Raw genomic sequence first — 24,624 nt, forward strand, 5'->3', positions numbered from 1 at the left:
AATAATCCTGGGTGAAATTGCCCAGTGTGTCCGGGGGGCATTCATCACCACGACAAATGTCAAAACCAAAACAGATCTGGCTGGCATACAGTGGATTCCTACCTGGGTGCTCCGAACATTTCATGACTCAGTTTATAGACAGATCTAATAGGACCATTTTCCAAGTAGCAATTTAAAAAGCACCTGGTTAAAATTTGGGATAACTGTGCTGCCTTATACACTCAATCACAATTACTTCCCACCAACAGGCAAATGAAGAGTGGCCAGAGTAATTATATGACGAAATCGCCATGTCTTTAAAAGACGTTTATAGATTGTAATACCCAAGTTACTGGAGCTTTAACATCTAAACCTCTAAGGCAGAGCCTGAAACACAGTAGGGAGTCAATAAATGTCTGTTGAATGAAGAACAGATATGCTGTAGAACTTCCGAGGATCTAAGTTGACCCTAATTGTTTGACATGTTAGTCTGGCTTTCATTATAAGCACCTTCAGAGAAACCTTCTCTTCTTATTTAACTTCACAAGTTGGAAGGTATAAGCTGTTGGCTATACTGGGCTTATTTATGAAAAGGTTTTCTACTCTCCCCCCAAATCCCGCAACAGCGAGCTGTCTTAGGCACATGTGTGTGTCTGTATCTGAGAGTGAGTTGGGGACTGGTGGCAGCAGTCACGTTGCTTTATCACACTGTCTTTTTCTTTCCCAGTTTGGCTCTCCATGTCCTGAGCCTATAAACAGTCCAACTTTAATGTTTAACCTTGGGCACCATAAAACCATCACTCAGAGGAGCAGTTTGGAGCTTAAAGGGCCAGGGACAGAATCCCCCCACAGGTTTGCTCATATTTGGGATATCAAGAACATGAGCCTCTTTTTCCATTCTAAATCCCAGTGGGGGAGAGAGGGTCATACAGAGCATGGGCATGCTTATACCGTACTGTCACCCCTAATGACCCAGATCTCCTAACTTGAACTCTTGCTGACAGTCCATTTAAGACTGTTGATGCTCACCATTTGAATCCAACAAAGTTGGGAACCACTGGAAGTTTGGAGCAACAATACCAAAGCACCCCCCACTATGACTTGTCTGGTGACTTTGTGTCCAGAACTGTTAGCATTGGCCTGTGGATGTTGGCTGCAGACCTCTCCCTCTCTAACCCTTCATCCCAACACAGTCCTGCTTATCACTGATCCTTTCTCTTTGCTTGTCTCTAAACAGTCATCAAATCTTTTTCAAAATGCTCGACTAATAGACACAAATGCTAAGTCTCTAGCAAGATCTATCAGCATGAAACAAAAGTCCAAAAACAGGCAGAGCCTAGATTTGGGAAAGAAAATCCTTGTGCCCTCTGCTCTACTAGGACTTCACCTTCCTGTTGCACAGTCCTTTGTCAGACTTGCAAGAGCTGAGCTGGGCCAGTCCTCTCTGCCCTACTTGGAGGGAACCTAGATAAAAAAAGGTCAATGTGCCTCCAGAGGTCAATCAAAAAACCCACAAAAGGGCTCCACATATACCCACAGGATCCAGGCTCCCTGTTCTTGGAGGTCACCAACTCTCCTCTCAACAACCCCCTCTTCAGGTAACTATTCCACATTTACCCACTTCCATGCATTATCCCAACCCACTCCATCTATTATTCACCCATTATTCAAGTTCTTCTGCTCCCTGGAAGACTCCTCTGACTATTGTAGCACATTTACCCATGAGCTTGAACTCCTGAGAGACATACTGCTTCCTGTCTATATCATCTGTATTATAACAAACAGAGTGAGATTTTAATGTATGTCTACTTTACTTTCCCAAATGGACTGCAAACCAAGGGCAGAATTTCCCTTAGCAACACCGCCTTTCAACAGTAGGCATGCTGTAAAAGTTTGTGAATTAAATTGGAATAGAGGTGAAGTAGAAGCCCATGCCTTTCTGAGTAGAGATCTTAGAAGAAAAAAAAAAATCCCAATCCCAACTTCAGTGGAAATAAACAATTAGGTTTTAAATACTGCTTTTTTTTTTCTTAATCTGATACCTGTCTCTAACTCAGAGTTTGCAGCGGGGCATTTTCTATGGATGCCTTGGAGCAGTTTCTATTGTAGCCACATTGCCATTTGCAGCTTGAATATTTATGAAAAATTATCCTTTCAGGACAAAATTTTCCATGACTAGCTTCAGATCCAAAATGAGAGTGTTTCTTTCTCTCTCTTTCTCTTTCTCTCTCTCTCTCTCTCTCTCTCTCTCTCTCTCTCTCTCTCTCTCTCTCTTTCCTTTTGGAAAATTTAAACACTATCCAGTCAGTATGTAGAAGTTGGACATTCTTGAAAAAAAAAAAAAACAATGACATATTTTGTTTTCCAGAATCCACGTAAGCCTTTCTTTGGCATGACCAATTAAAAAACAACTAACTTCAAAATGAGAAACTTTCCACTTGTCTAAGCCTCTCCAAGGAAGGACCTTGTTGATAACATGAGACAATGGAATGAGAACAGACCAGGGACAAAAGGAAAAGGTATTTTTTCATTGTACTTGCTTTAAGTTTCATAAACTCCCAAAGCTGCATTCCTCTGTCCATGACTCCTGAAATTTAAAAATGCATTGTATCTGTGAAATCTTAGCATTCACTAAGGCTGAGCTAAAACTCAAGAGGAATGAAAAAGTTTCCAGATAACCCAGGATAAAGTTCTGAATAGCAAGTAATTTAGTTATCTTGAAAGAAAGATTCCCTCCAATTTCCCTTAATATAGACTTCTTAGTTCTCGTCTTAGTTCTCATCTCTCTTCTTAGTGCCTGCTTAGTTCTCATCTTTAAGATCTCTTCAAATAATATGGGTTCACTCCATGCCCTTACAATGAGAAAAAAAGTTTGAAAATGACTGGCCACCTTTACTAGTAAACAGATTTTTTTATTTGGCAACAACAGTTGTAAAACATTTGCAATCTTCAGAATGCAATGACTTTAGGGAAATTTTTTAAAACTAATCCTTCAGCAAGGTTACCAAAATTCTACATTTCAACCAGTACCAACTGTCAAAATAAAATTTAAAAATCTTAACTTTTTTTGTCCCTTTAATTTAAATAAAAGGACATTTTAAGAATATTTGGGGGCTGGGATTATGGCTCAGCGGTAGAGCACTCGCCTAGCACGGGAGGGACCTGGGTTCGATCCTTAGCACCACATAAAAATAAAGGCATTGTGTTGTGTCCATCTACACCTACAAAATAAATATTTTTAAAAAAGAATATTTGGGCCAGAGATTATATTGTTATATTTTTTGCATGTATGAATGTGTAACTACAAATCCCATTATCATGTACAACTATAATGCACCAATAAAAAATGTGGGAGAAAAAAAGAATATTTGGGGGCCAGGAGCGTAGCTCAGTGGTAGTGGGCTTGCCTAGCAAGGCCCTGGGTTCAAGTCCTAGCACCAAAAAAAAAAAAAAAAAGGCAAACAAAAACCAAAGGATTTTTTTTGCATTAAATAATAAGAATTGTATGGCATATTCTGAACATTTATGAACACAGGTATACTATTAAAAAGATTTTAAAAAGAAAACCCAAAATTTCAATGACATACAAACAGCTCCCAAGAAAACCAAAAAAGAATAGGTGAGGAAGGAAGAAAAGGCAAATTTGGAAACTTTCTGGTTATCAAAAAGAAAAAAAAAAAAAAAAAGCTTTCCTCCTGGATCAGCAGGTGAACCGCTAACTTGTTAGATCAGGTTCTCAAAGGCTCCTCATCTCCTCCTAAAGTGGAATTGACACTGACACTGACATTGCAGGGACAGAGAAAAGAGCACAAAGTTGATGTGCTCAGACCAGCTCCCACCACCTCCTCAGATCTTCTGTGACATCACTCACTTCCACTGGTCCTCCTTGTTGCCCACCTTAATCCACCATAATACAGAAACGAATTTCCCAAAGCAGATCTAAGGCCATCACCAAAGAAGTCAGTGGCCACCAATTACTGAAGTCAGGTCCTCAGTAAGTGGTACCTGACAGGCTCCAGGACTTTTAACTGACTGACTCAATAGCACTCACCTTTTAAATTCATCTTGGTCCACTCTCCAGGGAAATAAATCAAATTCAAATCTGATGAGGCTATTACTTCCCTTGCTTCAAAATCCTTCGCTGGCCACCCGTTACTCACAGAATAAAGCTTAACCCTCCAGATTCCTATTCACCTAAAGCAGCCACTCATAATTCCAGGGTTAAGTCAAAAAGAAGGGAGGCAGGAAGACATGCTACCTCAAAAGAAATCTGATTTGTCCTCATGCCTCCAACTCACTCCCATACTCCAGAGTCATAATACATTATTTTCAGCTTTTTCTTTCAGGTCTCTACTTAAAGGTGACCGCCTCCCAAAAGCCTTCCCAGCACCACACATCCAGGAGGGGCCCTTTATAAGTGCTCCTGTGGCATCGTCACAACACTTTTCATAATGGATATAAACTGGCCCTTTGCTTATCTGTCCACAATTTGTGTGTAAGCCTTCCAAGGCCAGGGTCCATATTTCTCATGTTCTGACTCATGTGCCCAGGGTCTAGCTTGACACCCAGCACATGACAGGGTCTCTCTGAAGGCTTGTTAAATGAATGAATGATCTAGAAACTAGGAAGAAAAAGGAAAGGATAGACATTTGATTCCTTCCCTGACTAGCAGTGACTGACCACAAGAAGATGAATATGTGCCACCGTAAGTCCTTACCTCTATAAAACCTGCGCTGAGCTTGTCACTAACTACCTTTTGCAATAGAACAACCTTTCATCACAATGGAACCATATATATACATATATATACATACCCTCAAGAATTCAACAGGCAATGGCTGGCACCTACACCCATTGACAGCACTTCTGGTTTTGCTCTTGTATATGGATCAAAATTTATTTCATAATAGAACCACCCTCCTGTCTATCCACACTCTGGTATTAGACTTGGTTTTCCTCTTCTGGCAAAGATACTATCCTTACTGATGTCATTCTGAACTGCTCAAGTTAAAAAAGGGGAACGGCTACTGGTTATGTACATCTATAATCACAGTAGCTCAGGAGGCTGAGGCAAGAAGCTCACAAGCTCAAAGCCAGCCTCAGTAAGTAATTTAGCAAGGCCCTAAGCAACTTGGCAAAATCCCATCTCAAGATAAAATACTGTTTACAAGGGCTGCGGATGTGGCTCGGTGGTTAAACATCCCTGGGTTCCATCCCTGGTACCAAAAAAAGAAAAAAGAAAAAGCGGGCAGAGGCTCTGAATCCTTTAAAAAATTATTAAAATGTTTTAAATTGTTGTGTTGCACTCATCTTGGTTTTTAAAACTCTTTTTTAGAATAACATTTTGATCACTGTGATATTTGCATCATGAGGCAAGCAGTTACAAGAGGCAGGCTGTAGGGGGAACCTGCAGGGTGAGCTATGGAGCACAATCAAACACCTAGCAGAGAAGCAACAGGGGTAAACCAGGTAATGACCAGGTAATGACCAGGTAATGAGGCATCCAGTGAAGCCATCCTGGAGGTCTCTGAACTTCCTGGGACCAAAAAGATCCCCCCACACCAGTGCCCCTTTTCCTAGGAAGGAAAGGATAAAGACTTGACAACTTCTCCAAACAAACAAACAAACAAAAAAAAACAAGTCAGCAACTGGTGTCATTAACCACCAGGATTATGGAGTCAAGGCAGAAAATCAAGAGGGAGCTGCTGCCAGGGACAGTAGCTTCTGGCCTCAGAGAATGGATGGAGGCAGTAACTCTGAGGACAGGGAACAAGATGCTGAGCTACCTTCCCAACAACCAGTGCTTATCCTCTCCCCACCAGGTTCAGCTGAAAGCTTCCTGGTGGATGGCTACCTCCCTCCCAGGTCCAGGCCCATCTGTGAGCTAAAGATCAGCTCCCGAAAGACCCCTGGGAATTCTGAGTGGTGCCAGGTGACAAGCAGAGGCCTGAATTCTTCATGCATGACCTTCAGCCCAGCCCCTCCCATCCTCTCCTCCTCTCCACCTAAGATGATTCAAGATAACCATGCCAAGTAGACCAGCATGCTGGAAAGGCTGGGTGGAAATAAGGGGCAACCAAACCGGGAAACGCACCACTGAATCTCCCTAAACCACACGGACCTTGAAACTTGTCAGACTGGTTTAAAATTAGCCAATACCCAGGAGAATAATTTATTAAATGCATCTGTTATGATTCATTTAGATTCGCTCCAGTTCTGAAATGATAAATGACAGTGAAATGACTGCATTTATCTCCCCAAAATGGGTCACAACTGCCCTCACTGCCCCTAAGTAAAAGATGGGATAAAAGCAGGAAAGCAAAGACTTTAAAACAGCATCATTTTTATTCATGGAGGAAAAGGAAAGCTGAGAAGAGCTGAAGGCATCAGCTAAGATGCTAAGGAGTACGCTGGGTCTTCCTGGCCGGAGGAAACATGTTCTGGAAAGGAGACTGCTTAATGCATGTCGACAAAGTACTTTCTCATACTGATTCTATTCTGTTTTGCAACTTACAATGTTCTGGATTGCTTTTTGTAATGGATGATGAAGTCCAGTCCCAAGGTTTTCTTTCTCCCTGCTTGGGCAGCACCAACCCTCCCATCTCACCTCTTCCTTTCCTTCTCTGACATTTAACCCACAATGAATTAGAGTCAGGTGTGTGGAGGACCCAAGTCAAATGGAAATAAAGATCCTGAACTCATAAAAGGCATAATCCCAATACCAACACACATACATATACACAAAATCATGCTACCAAAGATAATCACTTTTCTTGTCCACTTCCCAGCCAAAAAGTTCCATTGCCTGATACATTCTGCCTTCAAGGTCATGAAGATAAGGCCCAGCATTATCCCCAATCCTCCAGGACACTAGAACAAGGGTTTCTATAGACTGATTAGGTCTCCTTCCCCTCTCTTCCTCCAACAGTCCCCCTCTCTTTTCAGAATGCCATCTCTCCTTCCACTTGACTCTCCATGTAAGAAGCTGGAGTTTTATATTTCCTTGGCTTCCAATCTGAGCTTTGGACTGTGCCATAAAATTCCTCAGTGATTTATGGCCTGTTTTTCCTTTAAAGCACTAATCCCTCACAGAGTGGGGACACTAGTGTTTCAAATGGGAGGACCTCTAGAGATATGTCCGTTCAGCATAATGAGTCAGGTCATGACCCACCGTTGAAGGTTTATACAAGGACCCTCGCCCTTTACAGAACATGGGCTCAGTCATAGCCTGGTCACAAGTGAGTATCTGGTTTGTAAGAGACCTCCTGGCTAAAGAAATCAATCTTCACCTGTCATTAATAGGAGAAAATTCCAGAGGCTGAAATGTCCCCCTCTGGATTAAAGAATGTCTGCTCCATAGCACGTGTCTATAATGCCATCCTCAGAGAACTCAGGATGTTCACACACCTAGTGGGGGTGTGTTTATCAGCCAAGAAGGACACAGAAATCCTAACTGTGCACTAGGCTCAGAAAGACTCAGAGGCGGAGGGTCAGGGCATGAAAACTTGCAGCCAGTTCTCCTCCTTCCCTCTGATACTCCAAATATAAGTTGCAAGATGGAATAGGATCAGCATGAGAAAGAACTTTCTAGACGTACATTTAGCACTCAGATGATTGCACTTGCATCTTTGCCAGTAGCTTTTTTACAATCTTTTCCAATAAACACAAGGGAATAAAATATTGAAATACTCCTTCACAATAGAGTTAATTGATAATAAACAGTCTGAGTCCTGTCAAGCAGCAAATGGTTTCTGAAGAGAAGGAGCAAGAGTTAAATCATGCTTGGATAATATTCACTCTGACCTGATTCCAGGAGGAGAAGGAAGCCAGCGCCTGGACTCGGCTCATGTAATTCCATATGAACAGTCTCTGGAAGCTTCACATTGGCTTTGCTTTATAAATGTCACTGGCCAAAGACACAGCAAGGATGAACTCCTAGAATATCATTGAGAAAATCTTGCTGACAAGAACCCTGTTTGCATTCCTATTTTCATATACAAACATTTCTCAATCTAAGCTTTTCTCTCTTCTTTAGAGTCAGATGCCTATGAAGAACACTTGGGATCCTACTTTAAAAAAACAAAGCTTAAGCTGGGCACTGTGGTGCACGACTGTAATACCAGCAGGTCAGGAGGTTGAGACAGGAAAATCGCAAGTTCAAAGCCAGCCTCAGCAAAAGCAAGGTGCTAAGTAACTCAGTGAGACCCTGTCTGTAAATAAAATATAAAATAGGGCTGGGGATGTAGCTTAGTGGTTGAGTACTTCTGAGTTCACTCCTCAGTACCAAAAAATAAAATAAAATAAAATAAAAAAGTGGGATGGGCTCAGTTGTAAAGCACCTCTGGATTCAATCCCTGGTACCAAAAAAAAAAAAAAACCCAAAGCTTTAGTTTATGATTATGGTCTGATCAACTGTCCCAACCTCAAACAAATAAATAAAAGGAAGCAAATAAATGGATCCTTTCTTACCACATCAGTCTCCTCTGATCCAAGTCCTAAATATGTACTATTTGTTTTAAATAGTACAGGGAAGATTTTAAGGCAGTGTTTCCCAAATGACATTAAGATCTAAGTACTATCCCCAAAACAGTGTTGTATGATCAAATGGGATTGAAAACACTTCTCACTCAATTGCTATCCAGGAAATTGATAGAAATTAGATTGAAGGCTGTGAAAGGTACTGAAGTAAGTGTTCAGCTTTATTTAATCCACCATTTTCCAAATTTACTTGATTATGGCACTTTTTTTTTTAGTGTATAGGATCTATTAACTTCTTTTACTGTGAGGAACTTGGACTGGGAACCCCTGCTCCGAGGTAAGAATAACAACACAGAGGAAGAACTATGCTGCTGCCCTAGGCTGATCGCATTACCAAAGTGAATGCATCCTGACACCTTAGAGAGTTCTGGAAATAGTGGGGACAAAAAGGACATAACCAAAAGAAAAGGCAAAATCTGGGGGGAAAAAATGACTTATCACTGGTTTTACCATCCCCTTGACCCCAAAAGACCAAGCACTAAGTAGGTCTCTCAACCAAAGAGATAATTTTCAACTTCTGTCAGCCCAAACAGTGGTCTGATCAACTGCCCCCACCTCAATCAATAATAGCTGAAGAGCAAAGAGAAAGAACAAATGAATGGATCTGCCTCATTTACTAAAGATTCTGGACACATGGTGTTGGCATTGACTATATGACTAATAAATTGACAGGCTGGCTGACTAGCTGGGCAGCTGGCTTGCTGACTGGCTAGATGGATGAATAACAGGCTTACGGCAACATAAGCACCTTACCAGGAATCAGGAAACCTGTTTTTCTTACATTTTCTCTATCTTGGACTTTTTACTTAGATCAAATCACTTGAATGCTGAGCTTTTAATTTTTTCACTTATAAATAAGAATTTAATGAAAACCTGTCATTAGACAGTAGTTTTTACATTCTTTCCATTGGAGACAAAAATGTTCTAGGGATGTTTTCCCCACCTGATTTCCCTAAAAGAAAGAAAAAAGAGAAAGGTAAAAATAAAAAAGAAGGAAATTTGATTCATTTGATTGCCTTTCGAATAGTACAATAACACTGATACCAATACCTCTGGACCAGGTTCTGAGCCTCCAGGACCCGGGGTCAATGGGAGTCTGCATGTGCACTAAAAGCCCTGTCCTAAAAACCAAGAGCCCCAGGTGCTTACTCATCCACCACAGTCACCAATTCATCATTGAACTTCACTGGATCTAGTTGTCCTGAAATGTCAAATTGAAAAGGAGAACGTAAACTCCTTACCATCCAATTTTGAAAGAATCAAGAGGTAAAGTACACACTGCTCAATAAATGTAATAACATTGTGTAATCTCATGGATGCTCACCATTCAAAGTCCCAGCATTCCTGATCAGAAAGTGAAAAACTCTCCAGGACTGGCTGAAATGTAGCTCGTGAGTGCTGGGAAAACCCACTGTGTATCACAGGCAGCACAAACTGAACTCTCTAACCTTGAATTCCAGTTGTCCAGCCCAGGAACCCTGATGCACCACTATCTGATGTTGAATGCCACTTGCGGAGGTTTTAAGAAATGAGGGCTCTTGGAGAACCAAAGGTATTTCAGTTCATCAGGGCACCTCTGTATGCTTCACTGTTAGGGACTCTGATATAGAGGACCAGTCAGGCAGGTTTTCCAGAACCAGTCTATCCTACCCATCCTTCAAAGCCAAGGTCAAAGCCACCTCCACTAGGAAGTCTTTATCAGTCTTCCCCTGGGTAATGCCCAGACATCTGCCTTTATGGAATTGCAAATTATGAGCTTATACAGTACAGGGATCCTCTTCCTTACTTTCGTATCTCCACTCCCCAGGTACTCATTAAAAAGTATGTTAAATGAGAAATTGTGTTCTAGGGCACTGTTTCTCATATTTTACTATAAATAAGACTCATAGTAGGACTCAAAATATTACATACTCAAACTTCTGAAACAAAGTTTTTTAAAGCAATATTTACCCTTACTGTATCCAAGTGTTCTATTTCCATATTTAAAAATTGCTATTTAAGTTGGGCGAATGCCTGTGATCCCAGCAGCTTAGGAGGCTGAGACAGGAAGATCATGAGTTCAAAGCAGCCTCAGCAAACAAAAGCAAGGTGCTAATCAATTCAGTGAGGCTCTAAATAAAATACAAAATAGGGCTGGGGATGTGGCTTAGGGGTTGAGTGACCCTGAGTTCAATCCTGGGTAGCCCCTACCCCCCAAAAAAAATATTATTTAGGATCTACTTAATTAGGGCTGGGATGTTAGTTCAGTGGTAAGAACCTGCTTGGTATGTGCAAGGCCCTGGGTTGGGTCACCAGCACCAAAGAGAGAATATCTATTTGATTTCATGATAACTGAGGAATCCTGATCCATAGTTCAAAAAGACAAAGCTATAGTCAAAATGTACCTTCTCTTTTTCTTATGTCTTTCCCCCTTCAAAAAAAAAAAAATAATAATTAAGGGGCTGGTGCTGTAGCTCAGTGGTAGAGTGCTTGCCTAGCACGTGTGAGGCACTGGGTTCAATCCTTAGTGCCTCATAAAAATAAATAAATAAATAAAGGTATTGTGTCCATCTACAACCCCCCCCCCAAATTTTTTTAAATAATAATAATTAAGCCTGTGCAAAAAGCATATAAATTCTAAAAGATCTTAGTCAATTTAAATTTGGAAAGGGTCAAATGATGCTCATTTGCCTAAAATCCAAAACCCGTCAGAGAAGACAGTTGGAAGCCTTACTGGGTGTGGGGCTCTCAACAGGGTTACCTCTTTCACCTGCAAAGACAGGTACATCTGCATCTTAAGTAATATTAGTGTATCACACACACACACACACAAATACACACACATGCATGCATGCTAGCACACACAATGGATACTAAAAATAAAATTGATCATCTTAATTATATGCATTTTAATTTTTTCAGCTACTACTTGCCAGGTAGCTTTCCAAAAATGGTGCCACTAATTTATTCTTCAATCAACAGGGGAGGACCACATCTGACTTCCCCTCGCTCTCCCTGAAACTGATAGACCCATCTTTTCAAGGGAACAGTTCTCCCCTTCTGCTCCTTGGGAGCAGGCTCTGGGGCACTTCCTCTGGAGTCCCACTATACCTAGTGTGGGGGCAGGAAAAGAGCAGGACCCCAGCCTCCACGGAGAGCAGGAGAACACAGCACAGTGCTAATGAGGCTGGACAGAGATGGCACTGGTGGAGGGCACGCCCTCTGGGCTTTGAAACCCATTTCGATGGGCCCTGGACTGGCCAGTGGTAAGACGCCTTCTCAGTCTAAAGCAGTGCTGTGAATCCCCCCACAAGGAGACAGCCACATGACTCCACTTTCCTGCTTATTTCTGAATCACTGTCTTATCTGTCTTCCTCCCCTTTTCCCCTTAAAATAGCTGGCTTTAGGGCGTCTGTACACAGTCATATGATAAGCGGTGATAAAGGAAAACTTTGAGCCAAGTAGGGATAAGGAAGTAAAGACAGTCCTGTTCTCTTGCATGGAGGGTGGGCTTTTAAGACATCAGTTGCCTAGAAACAAATCTTAAATCTTCAGCCCCAACAACCAACAACCTGAAAGAGAGAAGCAGACTACTTGGCAGTCCCATTATCAAGGACTTGAAGAGATTAGTCTGGGTCCTACTCTAGTCCCTCCCAAGGGACAGACTCTATCCTCAGTTCTCCCACTTGTACACTTTGGACAAAAAAGTCATCTCCCTCCCTGAATCCCAAAGCCGGTCATCCTAATTTCTTATATGTGTGTGGCATGCTTCCTTTTTCAGAGGTTTATTAATTGAATCTCACAACCTAATAAGGTAAGCCAAGTCAATAAGACTATTCCCATTTTACAGGAAACAGAAACTCAGAGAGGTTAGTTTCTTCCCCAAGGTCACATAGATCATTAGTGGTAGAGCCATGCCCGTAAAAAACAAACAAGCAAACTGTGAATGCGGCACTTTGTGAATATATACTGGCCTATAAATGCTGGAAAGTGGCAGCAAATACAAACTTGGCAGACTACAGCCATTTCCTATGTAACTCATTATAATGAGACCTACCATCTGTCTAAGACGTATCCCTCGGATGAAAAGCAACCCATAACCCCAAGTGACCCTTGAACACATAGAATTAAATCAAATGGACTCTCTTACAGCATAATCAGCTCTAAAGTATATGAGCTACAATTTATTCTTTACAATAGAATAAAAATAACTAACATTTTTGTAACACCATGTGATAAGCACTTTTCTAAGTACTTTATAGGCATTGTATTATTTATTTCAAACAGCACATTTGGATAGATATTACTGGCTTTGCTTTACAAATGAAGAAATAAAGGCCCAGAGGTTACTCATTTGTCAAAAGACTTCACAACTGGCTCAGTGGAGAAATACAGGATCAGAATTCACATCCCTCTAATGCAAAGCCCTCACACCTAACCATCATGCCATCCGTCTCAACATCTAATGGCTGTGCTGCATCATTTTGTCACCTTTAAGTGTGCATACATGCATATACATGTGCGCACACACACACACACACATACACACACACATCTGCATGCATACACATGCGGATATAATTTTTAAAAATGCTACATTCTACTTCATTATGAAAGAACACCTCAGCACAAATACCTAGGTCAATATTATTTATCATTTAATGTTAAAATTTTTGTTTAACCAATCCAGTATCTATTATATAAAAAGCAATATGTCTGGTATTCACACAAAAAGGCAGGAGGTTTTACTGCTGGGGGAATTTTTTTTTTTTTTTTTTTTGTCTCTGCTAGAGAGCAGAGAGGAAGTGTCTGATCATAAACAACAGATATCAGTCATTTGAAATGGAGGCTAGGAGTAGTAAATGTTTCTGCCATTCCAAGGGCCAAAAGAGCTGTAGCCTGGAGCATTCTGGAAATGATTGCCCCGATAGAGGAAGAACTGGCTGGGTGGCAGGAGTATTCCAGGAATAGGTACATGGGGAGCAGAGCACAAAGAGGGGAAAGGAAGCAGTTTGGTGTGGCAGACAAAACAAGCCCTCATGGAAGAGGTCGCTGACCCCAAGGCTGAGGGACACTCTGGGCAGAGAATGGAAGGTGGTCATGGGCCCCTTCGGGGCCCTGAGGTCTGACAGGATAAGGAGGCTGGCCTCTGTTCCGCAGGCTGTCGGGCTGAGCAGGAGACAATTGTGGGTTCTGAGCACCTCGGAAGGGTATTTAGTGCCATGATCCCAGCACAGCGCTTACACAAATCCCCTGGGAAACCAGACTGATAAAGATATGAAAGCCATGACTGTTGCCATGACTTAGTACTCGGGCACCTAGAACTTAAATTAAATGTTCATTTCTAAAATGAAGAAAATGTATTTTGAAACAGCTAAGCAGTCAGGACTGTGCACCTTCAGCAAGCAGAAGCCTAAGAGTCCCCGTGACAGGAGCAGAGGTGAGGAGTCCTGTGGCGTGTCATAGGCTCACAGGGTGCAAAGAACTCTGGACATTAAGGCATGAGGTCTCCTCTATGACACTGGGGTTCCAGAAAGGGGTCCCTGATCAAAAAACATGTTCCTTATTTTTGGTTAACGCTGGAATTCTTTCTATAAGAGGCTCTCAGAGGGACAGGATGACAAGAAGATTCACTCCTGGTCACATTTCATTAACAGGATTATGGAAGACAGAGGCCCAGATCACCCATTATAGCAAATTAAAATACAGGGCTCCCAGTTAAATTGAAATTACAGATAAACGACACATACTGTTTTAGTATATGCAATATTTAGATCATATCTATAATAAAAAAGAAGAAAGAAGAGTATTCATTATTCATCTGAAATTCGAATGTAACTGGGCATCTTGCATTTCATTCTCTAGACTCAGGATACCTCTAAGAAAAATAGGATGGATGTCATAGAGGAGTAAAGGACACATGCGAAGGAGGTGGGGTACCAACGCCAAATCTCTGTTATCTACTTCAGGATATGGTGAGTCACCCATGCTCACAGTGGCTCATCAAAACGGCACAAAGTCCCTGCTAAATGGCCAGGCACTGTCACCGATGTGCATCTCATCCCATCCTTGCAGCAGCTCCACAAGCTTTGAAGGACGAGTATTAACCCTTCTCATAAGTTAGAAAACAAAAGTTCATGGAGGTTAAGAGAATTTTCTCAAAGTCTCAAAGTTGCAAAACTGAGGAGCCAGACCTCATGTTCCTGGGTGAGTACTGAAGAAAGTTTAGAAGAAGAAATGGATTTCACATGGTTGAAGAGAAGAAAAAGTAATTCCTAAGAAGAGATCCTTGATAAAGGTTAAAAGAGCTATTTGCTACATTTATTTTTGTTACTTAAATGCAAATTATCTAAACTGAAATCTGAGCTTAAAGATTAAGGGTCTTAACAGACAATTAGCAAGTAAATGTCTGGTTCCTTAGGGGAGTACAGTAATCTTTTCAAAAGTCTGGCTATTCCTCAGTTGTTACTCCTTCAGCAATTCGACACTGTGGTCAAAGCAAAATCTTGCTCTCCAAATGGAGCATCTCTGCACACTGCCCAAATTTGGGCCGGGACATCAGAACAATTGATGTGCACTGCACTAAAGGTTGGGCTTACATAAGAGACACATGGTAAGAAATGGGACACACACCTGGACCACAGCAAAACAGGCTGTAAAAAAAAAAATTTTAAAAGCCTCAAACCTCAGTCTAGGCTCACAAGCTAACTTAAGTGATGATCACGTCAAAATACAACAATGTCTCAGCTTTTTAAAATGCAAGAGAGAAAAATGCATTAGACTCAGCCTATCCCCTGCAAGGGAAGCAAGCCCAGGACACCTAATCCAGGTCCCCTTTCCTCCCACCCTGGGGTGGGGGAGCTGCCTAAGGAGGCCAATGTGAAACTCCAGTCCTGCACTCTTAGAAGTCAGCAAGCCCAATTCCTATCCCAAACTCATTTTAGAGGGGGAAGAAAGTCAAGACTGGAAAAGGTGTTGCTGGCAACTCCTCTGTTGGATATCACGAACAAAATCTTCAGACAGAAGCACAATTTTTACCTGTATCTCAGATAAATATCATACACAGATCATTACCAATAAGAATTAGTTACCATAGAACTTGCTATGAGCCAAGTATTTTCACATTTTATCTAATACTGCAATAATACTACAAGATAGTTATCATTACCATTTTACAGATAGATCAAATAATTTGCCCAATATCATACAGTCAAGACTTATAAAACTAGAATTCAAACCTAGGATTGACTAATTCCAAAGTCATAGTACTTTCACTAGGTTCAGGAATTTAGACAAACTACCCTTCAATTACATGAAGGATGCTCTCCAAACTTATTCTCCAACCCTATAAGGCCTATTAAGAAATAAACAAAAGAAATAAGCTGGAAATGCAGCATGAGAGACTGAAGTTAGCTCTCAGATTCCTTAATAACTAAGAATTTAACATATTATAAGTGATTCTGTTTAACACTTTGTCCCAAGAAAAGTTCCTAGAACTTAGAAAGTATCCAATACATTTTTACTGAATGGTTGACTGAATAAGTGGCTGGCTGGTAGATGGAAAGATAGATTAATAAATGAATATTCATTCTATCCACTGTTCCCCCTCTTTAAATAACTTGGTTTTCATTGTGAGGGTTTTGTTGTTGCTGCTGTGTTCCTACTGTAATCCTGACTTCCCCAAATGCTAAAAAAAAAAAAAAAAAAATTAACATTTTTTATGCTCTTCTAATTTAGCAGAGCTCCCTTCCTTGTCTAGTTAGATCCCATTTTCTTCAGGGCCTGGCTCAAAATCTTACTAAGAAGCCTCTCTGTCAACTAGCAAAAGCTACACTAATCACCCCTCTCTCCTGAATTCCCATAGCTCCTCGAGTTCACTATTTAATAAAAGGTGTAAATCTTTATTTCCCAAGTGACTCACTTGAGGAAAGTCCATTTCGTCTTTTATATAATTATAATGTTTTTCTCAAAATATGTCCTCAAGCCGGGTGCAGTGGTGCAGGCCTATAATTTCAGTGGCTCGGGAGGCTGAGGCAGGAGGATCACAAGTTCAAAGCCAGCCCCAGCAACTTAGTGAGGCCCTAAGCAACTTATCAAGACCCTGTCTCAAAAATATAAAAATAAAAAATAAAAATAACTGAGGATGTGGGTCAGTAATAAAGCGCCCTGGGTTCAATCCCCCGGTACAAAAAAAAAAAAAAAAAAAGTCCTCAAACCTCTAGTTCTTGTTGTTTCCTCACAATCACTGTTTTATGATTAAACATGTCTGAGAAACGTCTGGTTTACAGAGATGTATAATCCCTTTGCCATGGACCATCTTGAAGCCTCTTCCATGCTAATGGATATCTGTTGAAAGCCGCAGGGGAAGAGGCCCCAGCAACCAGCTGATTGGCTCCTCTGCGGTGATGCTCATTGGGCTGTTTCCCCGCCCTTTCAGACTAAGGAGCTGCTCATTGGGAGACTCTTTTGGCTCCGCCCACACCACCCAGCCAATCCGCCTCAAGAGCGGTTGAGAGGTGGCAGGGAGAGGGCCCATAGTGGCAACTGGGCTCTGAGGGAATTCCTGAAGAGCTCGCGTGGTGCAGCATGTGTTCAAAAAATAAAGTTCGTTCCTGCTTAATAAGTGGCTCGTGAATTGTGCCCAGCCAAACTGCGGCAGATATCTAATTCTTCAACATATCTAAACCTCTTGATGTTTCAGAGACCTAAAAACATCATGGCTCCTACCCTTTGAAAGGCAGTCTGGCAAACACTGGTTGATGGTATATTCCACCCTTGATAAATGATGGACGATTCTCTCAGCTACCTAAACTGGTTGAGAGAATCATCAGTGTAGGCAGAAGGCTGGGAGATACCTTCATCAACCTTGCATCCCAGAAATTCTGCTTGTTTGTTTATTTGTTTTTAGAATATCCTTGACGGCTCAATGATACAGAAAGAGGCTCCATTTAAAAACTAAATTTACTTTTTGTGGGTCTTGAACACTAGGTAAAGAAGCAAGCTCTTAAAAATAGCTTTGTGGTTTTTGATCACAACAATGGGGAAGGATGGAGAGAGAAATAAAAAAAGAAGCTGGCAGTTTTACAGGGGAGACAAGACAGCTTTGGGAAGAACAAGAAAGATAAATGATCAAGGGCTGGGTTGAGGATAGCCAAGGTTCAAAAAGTGGGGTGCAGAGAGCTAAGTCAGGGTCATTGTTAAAAGTGACTTAACACAGCATCTGGACAATGTTATCTTCTGATTTCACAGATGTGGGATCTAAGAGGTCTGCCCACTGGTGCAGACCTGTAATCCCAGCAGCTCAGGAGGCTGAGGCAGGAGGATCCAGAGAGAGTTCAAAGCCAGCCTCAGTAAAGGCAAGGCTCTAAGCAACTCAGTAAGAGTTATCTCTAAATAAAATACATAACAGGGCTGGGAATGTGGCTCAGTGGTTGAGTGCCCCTGAATTCAATACTTGGTACAACAATAACAACAACAGAAAAAGAAGCAAGGTCTAAGTGTCCCAGGGCTTTGAAAGAACTGAATTCCAAGTATTTATGTTACTCCTTGATTAATACTGTGTCTCCTACTAGACTTGGGCTGGGGATGTAGCTCCTCAGTGGTAGAGAACTTGCCTGGTACCTGTTTGATCCCCAGCATTGCAAAAAAAAAATTAAAGTAAAAAAAATAGAAAAGATGAAGCATTGGCCTAAACCTTCCCTTGCCTTGGTGCCTGGCACAGATGGTATTCAATAAATATTTGCTGAATGAAATGAAAGGCTAGCCAGCACAACGAATGAATACATCACTCTGTCCACTGCCTAGGATCTTTTGTGGGGCCCATCATCTTCCTTTTCAACACTGTACCAAATGATGAACTTCTGAGAGCACTGTCTAGGTCAGTCAGATTAAAGAATGCTGCCTATTTGATCTTCCAAGAGACCAAGCTAGAGAAGCAGCCTTTGATTCAACCAACCAATAAGGAGTGGGCTGCGTGGACTTTCTGAGCAGCTCAGACTCTGATTGGAGAATGGGGCAGAGGGACTGGCTCCAAGAGATGCTCTAGTCTGAGAAAAAATAAACTTATGTCTATTTGAGAACAACATAAGCAAAATCAAAGACTTTTTTCCCCCTCAATAATTAATTATATATTCACTCACTATGACATTCCAACCCCTTCTTGAGTCTGATTACATTTTTGGTCTTAAATACTTCTCAGGCCTGGTATGGTGGTACACTCCGGTAATCCCAGCAGGTTGGGAAGCTGAAGCAGGAGGATCGCAAGTTCAAAGCCAGCCTCAGCAACTTAAATAATTCTGGGGGCAGGAGCTCATTGAGTGTACTGCTTGCTGGCAAATAAGGTGACTTTTCTCTAGCTTTAAACTAACTCTCTGAGACTTCAAGGTGAGGTAGAGGGGACAGAAGGGGTTGGGGAGAGGGGAGGTCATCATTTCCTTTCAGTACTTGGGTTTGGTGGCAGGCTCCAGTTTATCCTCTTCCTCTCAGACATTACAGTATGGAGTTCAATCATATTCCCTCTGGAGTTCCAATTTTGTTTGGACGGAGGTGAGTTACAATGACAACAGTATTGTTCTAGTCCTCTCGTTTCTCCCAGTGCAGTACAGACTTTTGGCCATTTCACATGGTTTCTGCCAGAAAACTAAATTCCAAACAGGTGCAGCTCTGCTGATTAGCATTATAATAGATTGTAATTACTTAACAAGTCCATATATACCCAGAGGAACTTGGAGAGAAATGTGTTTTGCCAAGTGTAGCTTTTATTTATGTAAAATACTACAGGCCTGCTCTGGAGTTCTTTTAGGCTAAGTGAAACCTGCAAGGTTTGTCTGCAACAGGCTTCAATGAGCTCTGTGAGTTCAGATGCTGCCATTTGAAATTTCATTTCTTGTCGCTTTGAACTACAAGGGGTTTTATATCTAACAACCCTGATGACCATTTAAACTTGATTTAAAACTCGGCAAATGAGGACAAGTGTGCTTTTTCTCTCTCTCCTAACCACAGCACCTTGCACAGGCCATGGACACCCAGAAGACACATATCCCTGCTTTAAGAAACTCTGGACTTGATAGATAGAAATTCTTCGGTTCAGTGCAAATTGCCACATGGACATTCTCTCACAAGGATGTCTTTGGGGGATCTCACAGACTTTTATTAAATATCCTTTTCTTCCTCCTGTTTACTTCTTTCAACTGTGCAGAGGAATTGTTTAAGAAATCGACTCAACTGCTTACCATGTTGGTCTTCTCAACTCCATGTTGTGTTTTTATGCTTCCCAGCGGAAAGAACTTTGCCATACACAACTTTTGTTTTACCAAGCCCCCAATATCTATCATAGTGCTGGATCACAGTAGTACTAGGCACACATTTACTTCACTAAATTCATTCATTCAATAGTACGCTAGGCACTATTTTAGATGCCAAGAAGACAGCAGTGAATAAAAACCTGTACTAGAACTTCTGTACTGGTGTCAGAAATACAAAATAAAGACAAATAAAAAAAATATGTAGTATATGAGATAGAAATGAGAGATAAGGAGAAAAAGCAAACTTGAAAAGGAGCATACAAAACCTTCTAGAAGAGGATAAAATTTTAGATAGGCCTTCCAGAAAATCCCTTATATTTGAATAAAGGCTTGAGCCATGAGGATATCTGGGGAAGGAACAATCTAGAAGGATGAGATGGAAAAGCATAAAGACTGAGCAGAAGCATGACAGAGGTATATGAGAATGTTCTGTGGGCCAACATGGCTAGAGAGGAAGGATCAGGGTGAGGACACTAGGTGATAGGGCCAGAGCGGCTGGACCCAGAGGCCGGACTGGTTGGTCCTGCCGATTACGCTCTTCGGGTTTATCCTTTGAAGGATTTTCTGACAAAGTTGGGGCAAAGCAGAACCAATTTGGAGGCAGTTGAGATAATCCAGGTGCAAGATGATAGCAACTGGGCAACAATGGTATCAGCAGAGACAGGAAAAATAATCAGATTTCAATCTATTTAGACACAACAGATGTTGCTCTCAGATTAGATATGGGTGGTGAGAATGACAGGCATTACCAATGGCTCTTCCTGGCTGATGATCTGGGCAACTGGAAGAATTGAGTTGCCATTTCTTGATATGGGGAAGATTAGCTCAGATTGGGGAGCAGGAAATTAGGTATATATTTGACACATTGTATTCAAGATGCCCTTTACACAATCAAATGGCAATGATGAGAAGGCAGACCCCCACATATGAGTTCTAGTGTCCAAAGATGGGTACAGGCTAGAATTAGGAATTTAAAGTTAACAGCACTGGAAATGGACTGAAATGCTTGAAATTGGATGAAATTGGTACAGTAAAATCAAAAACACTGGCTCCAAAATATTCCTACTTCCAATTACTTATAAGCTTCAATAAATAATTAACTTTTGTCCGCAACGACCACAATTCCTAGACCTTCCAAAGCAACCTCATTTCAAGAAATTCGATTATTTTCAAAAAGGCAATTTGCTAAGTGTAACTAAATTAAATTTATTTTTAGACTATGTAAGACTTTTCTTGTAAATACATTCACAAATCAAGGAGCAAAATATCTTTCACTGAACCATATGTTCAATTTAAGATTCTAAATCTATGAACACACCCACATAACTCTTCAAATATTAATAAAACTGCTGAAATGTTTTGTGGCCAAATCCTTTGCTTAAAGTTTACAAAGATTCCTTATGTAATCCTCACCTCAAGCCTAAGAGTAAGAACTCTTATATTCCCATTTTGCAGATGAAGAAACAAGTTTAAAGGGCCTAAGTCACATGATCAAAGTCATATACCCAGTGAGTGGTAGAGACAACCTATATAGTTACAACTCACTGATTCCAAGGAGATGGATCCAATGAGGAATTGAGGGCCTCAACTATTCACTAAATCCTCTTGGTGTCAAAGATAACAAAAAACAGAACACACAGACAAGGCCTGACTGCCCTGGAGACCTAAGGCTATCTCAAACCCTTAACACTTGGGCCCCAATGCCAGAAGTCTGTATGTGATAGCATTGGGCCAAGAACTAACCCTTAAGGGAGTTATTAACAACTAAGAGGAGCAATACTGAATTAGATAGAAAAAAAATTATAGGAGTAGAGAAAAGGGAGAGATCTACAGTCTCTCAGCCGCTGGAAGACAAACTCAGGTATAGGTGCCCATAAAGGGGTCATGGATGGACCATACCCAGCCTTTGCAAAATACCCTCTGCAGATCCTTCCAACTTCACTCTGTCTAAAAGATGCTGGAGGTTTTCTAAGACCCCCTAAGACTTCTCAACAAATGTCCTGAAGAGATATGCCCTTGAGCAATGTATATCAACCTGTAGTATGGTCCCCATCAGACTTACCAGGAAGCCTGTTTAATGACCTCCTGTATCCCCAGGCTCCTCCCAGAGTATGAAAACCAGAACACCCAGGGCTGTGCCCAGGCATTTGTGTTGTAAGAATCTCCCCAAGTGAGTTGGATAGGCCAGAGGGGAAGCAGGCCCATTTGGGGTAGAGGACTATCTCCCAGAATCAGCAGGCACAGGATAACTTTGAGAGAAGCCTTGTCCATGGACTACTTCAGAAAAATCTGAAACAGAAACACTTTGTATACTAGCCTGCTCTTTCTCACAGTAGCCAGGGTCTGAGCAGAATTCCAAGGACAGCTCACTAAAAATGCAGACTCTTGGTGATAGTCCCAAAACATGGAATCAAGAGCTGTGAAGGTGGGGTTGGAGAATCTGTACTTTTATAGTGATTCTTATGCACACCTAAATCTGAGTAGCATTATTATCTAGTTCTTAGACAACCCCGACCTAGTGCAATGGTGTCATAATGGATTCAGCTTCAAGCACCAGCAAAATCTTTCCTTCTCTTGGTAATGAGCTTTCTCTAAAGCAACCTTCTTGTCATCTCACCTGAGATGTCTTCTCATTATGTGAATAATTACCTCAGCCTGGCTTTTAAACATTCTAGAATCCACCTCAGTTTTTGAAACTTTCTCCTACTTTGGTGTTTCAAACTGTGACCCCACATCACTAATGATGTCAAGAGGCACCTGGGATGAACTTCTTTTCCTTTTACTTTACAGCCATATTTGTTTTAAAATGAACAAAGCAAAATTATAGCTACAAAACCCAAACCTGTGATTTCACGATGAATAGTGAGGCCTAAGAAAAAACTAAATAAGAAAAGAATCAATTTGTTAAAATATTTAAAAAGAGCACAGAGGCTATTCAGATGAGTCTCAAGTCTGAGAAACCTTGTCCTTCTTGGTCCTAACAGGTATGCGCAGTTTCAGCCCTGCTTGTCCATTCTTCAATCCAAACCATAGATATTCCCCACCTATAGTGAAGTGGTGCCCATGCCCATCAAACTGTCTCCAATTGCAGACATTTCTTTAAATGTTACCTGCTTTTTCATGCCTCCTTCCAGGAATCCTGGATTCTTCCAGCTCTCCCAGGACACTCACTTTTTGAACTTGTTTAATCTACTTAGGGTACCTACCACTCAATTGGAACATAATTGCTACTTAAGTATCTATATGCATCTACTCTTAGTATCATGCAAGCCCATTAAGAGCAACCCATGGCCTCTTCTACCTCTGGATTAGCTACAATGCTAAATTCCCCTAGTGGGATCTGAGCACAAGACAAGAATTCGGGGAATACATGGGAATTCAAAGTGCAGCTAAATGAAATATTCTGCCACATGGACAGAAGCCTTTCCTTGCTCTCCACCTCCCTAACCTCAGGACAGACCTCTTAGCCACATGCTAGAAATGGTGGATCTCTTCATTCCTTCCAGTTAAGGGGTACAAAGGCCTGAGTTCAGGAAAGTCTACACAAATATGTGATTCTGTGGGTGTACCCTAGATGATGGGGATGGGAAAGGTGGCCTGAGTCAGTCTACATGCAACTTGTCTCTGTTTCCAAAGGCCAGTCACCTCTGCCCATGCAGCCCATGTTCAGTCTGGAGGAACCAGAGTAGCCACGGCAGCCTGCCTCAAGTATTTTAATCTATCCAATATCTGTCATACTTCATTCACACTTGCTATAAGGCAAAGAGATAATGATTTTGAAAGCACTTTAAGTTATCACACACAATAAAAATGTCAGGGACACAGCACATGAATCTGTAGAGAGAATAAATAGAGGAGGCTAGACAGACTGTCCCCCTCTAGGCAAGCCGTAAGCAAGAGGAGGTGACAGCCCAACTTCAACCCACCTGTGCTGGCCATGTGACCTTGATACCCACTTAGTTACTCTGGAACTCAATGTCCTTGTTTGTAACACCTGCTTGTGCACTAGACGATCTGGTCTATAGACAAATGCAGCACAAATTTGAGAAACTTACAGAATGACAACCAAGCAGAGAGTTCCCAATACATGTTTTGCTAGAAGTGCTGATAAGGAGGGGGTATCATGATGCACCTCAAGTTTGTGGCAGACCCCAGCATCACAGATCCACTCTCCCTCCAATTGATTCCTGTTTTGTGAACATAGACCTGCTCTCTGCTCACTGCCCACCTTGATGCACATTTTCAAGAAGGCCTCAATCTCCTCACCGCCACAGGCAGGTTTTGGGTGTTGAAGTCGCTTCCAAAATTATTTATCCCTTCAGCGCCCCCCACCCCCTACCCGGAATATGCACTGCCTACAGGAGTAAAAGGACCACGGCCATAAGTAGAGAGAAAATGGAGAATCGGAGAGGGGGCCCAGGGGAAGAACATCTATGAAATGCAGTAGGATGAAATGCATTGAATTCTCTTGGATTCCATAAAGGTTTGCCTGCTTTGCAAAGTGGAAGCCACAGATCTCCTAGGGTTGTACCGGTGTGGCTAATTGGAGCTTCCCTGTAAGCCCTGTAACCATGGTTTCAAGCAGGCTACATCACAGCCAGAGCAGAAAAAGAGCAATTTTTTTTCCTATTTTCCCCCTAAGACCCTATGTCCTTGAAAAAAACATGTAAGGTGACATGCCAAGGGGGTTCATATGCAACCTCTGGGCCCTAGGATATTCAGGAGTTGGCTGTTTTTCAGTAGAAAGTGATTCCTCCATATCTCTTCATGAGTCTAAGGTAACTCTTTCTGTGTAAACCAAAGAATCTTGAAAACATATTCACCC

The 24,624-nt window shown here is 41.5% G+C and overlaps 1 protein-coding gene across 1 annotated transcript in view; it reads right to left on the bottom strand.

Annotated features, from left to right (window-relative positions):
- Nucleotides 1-24,624, bottom strand: part of Prkce (protein kinase C epsilon) — a 486,225-nt gene that overhangs the window by 459,499 nt on the left and 2,102 nt on the right. The window lies entirely within an intron of this gene.

This window comes from Marmota monax, unplaced genomic scaffold (genome assembly GCF_021218885.2).
Source record: "Marmota monax isolate L192 unplaced genomic scaffold, Marmota_monax_Labrador192_F-V1.1 WCK01_AAM20220418_F8-fsc00015, whole genome shotgun sequence".
Lineage (NCBI taxonomy): Eukaryota > Metazoa > Chordata > Mammalia > Rodentia > Sciuridae > Marmota > Marmota monax.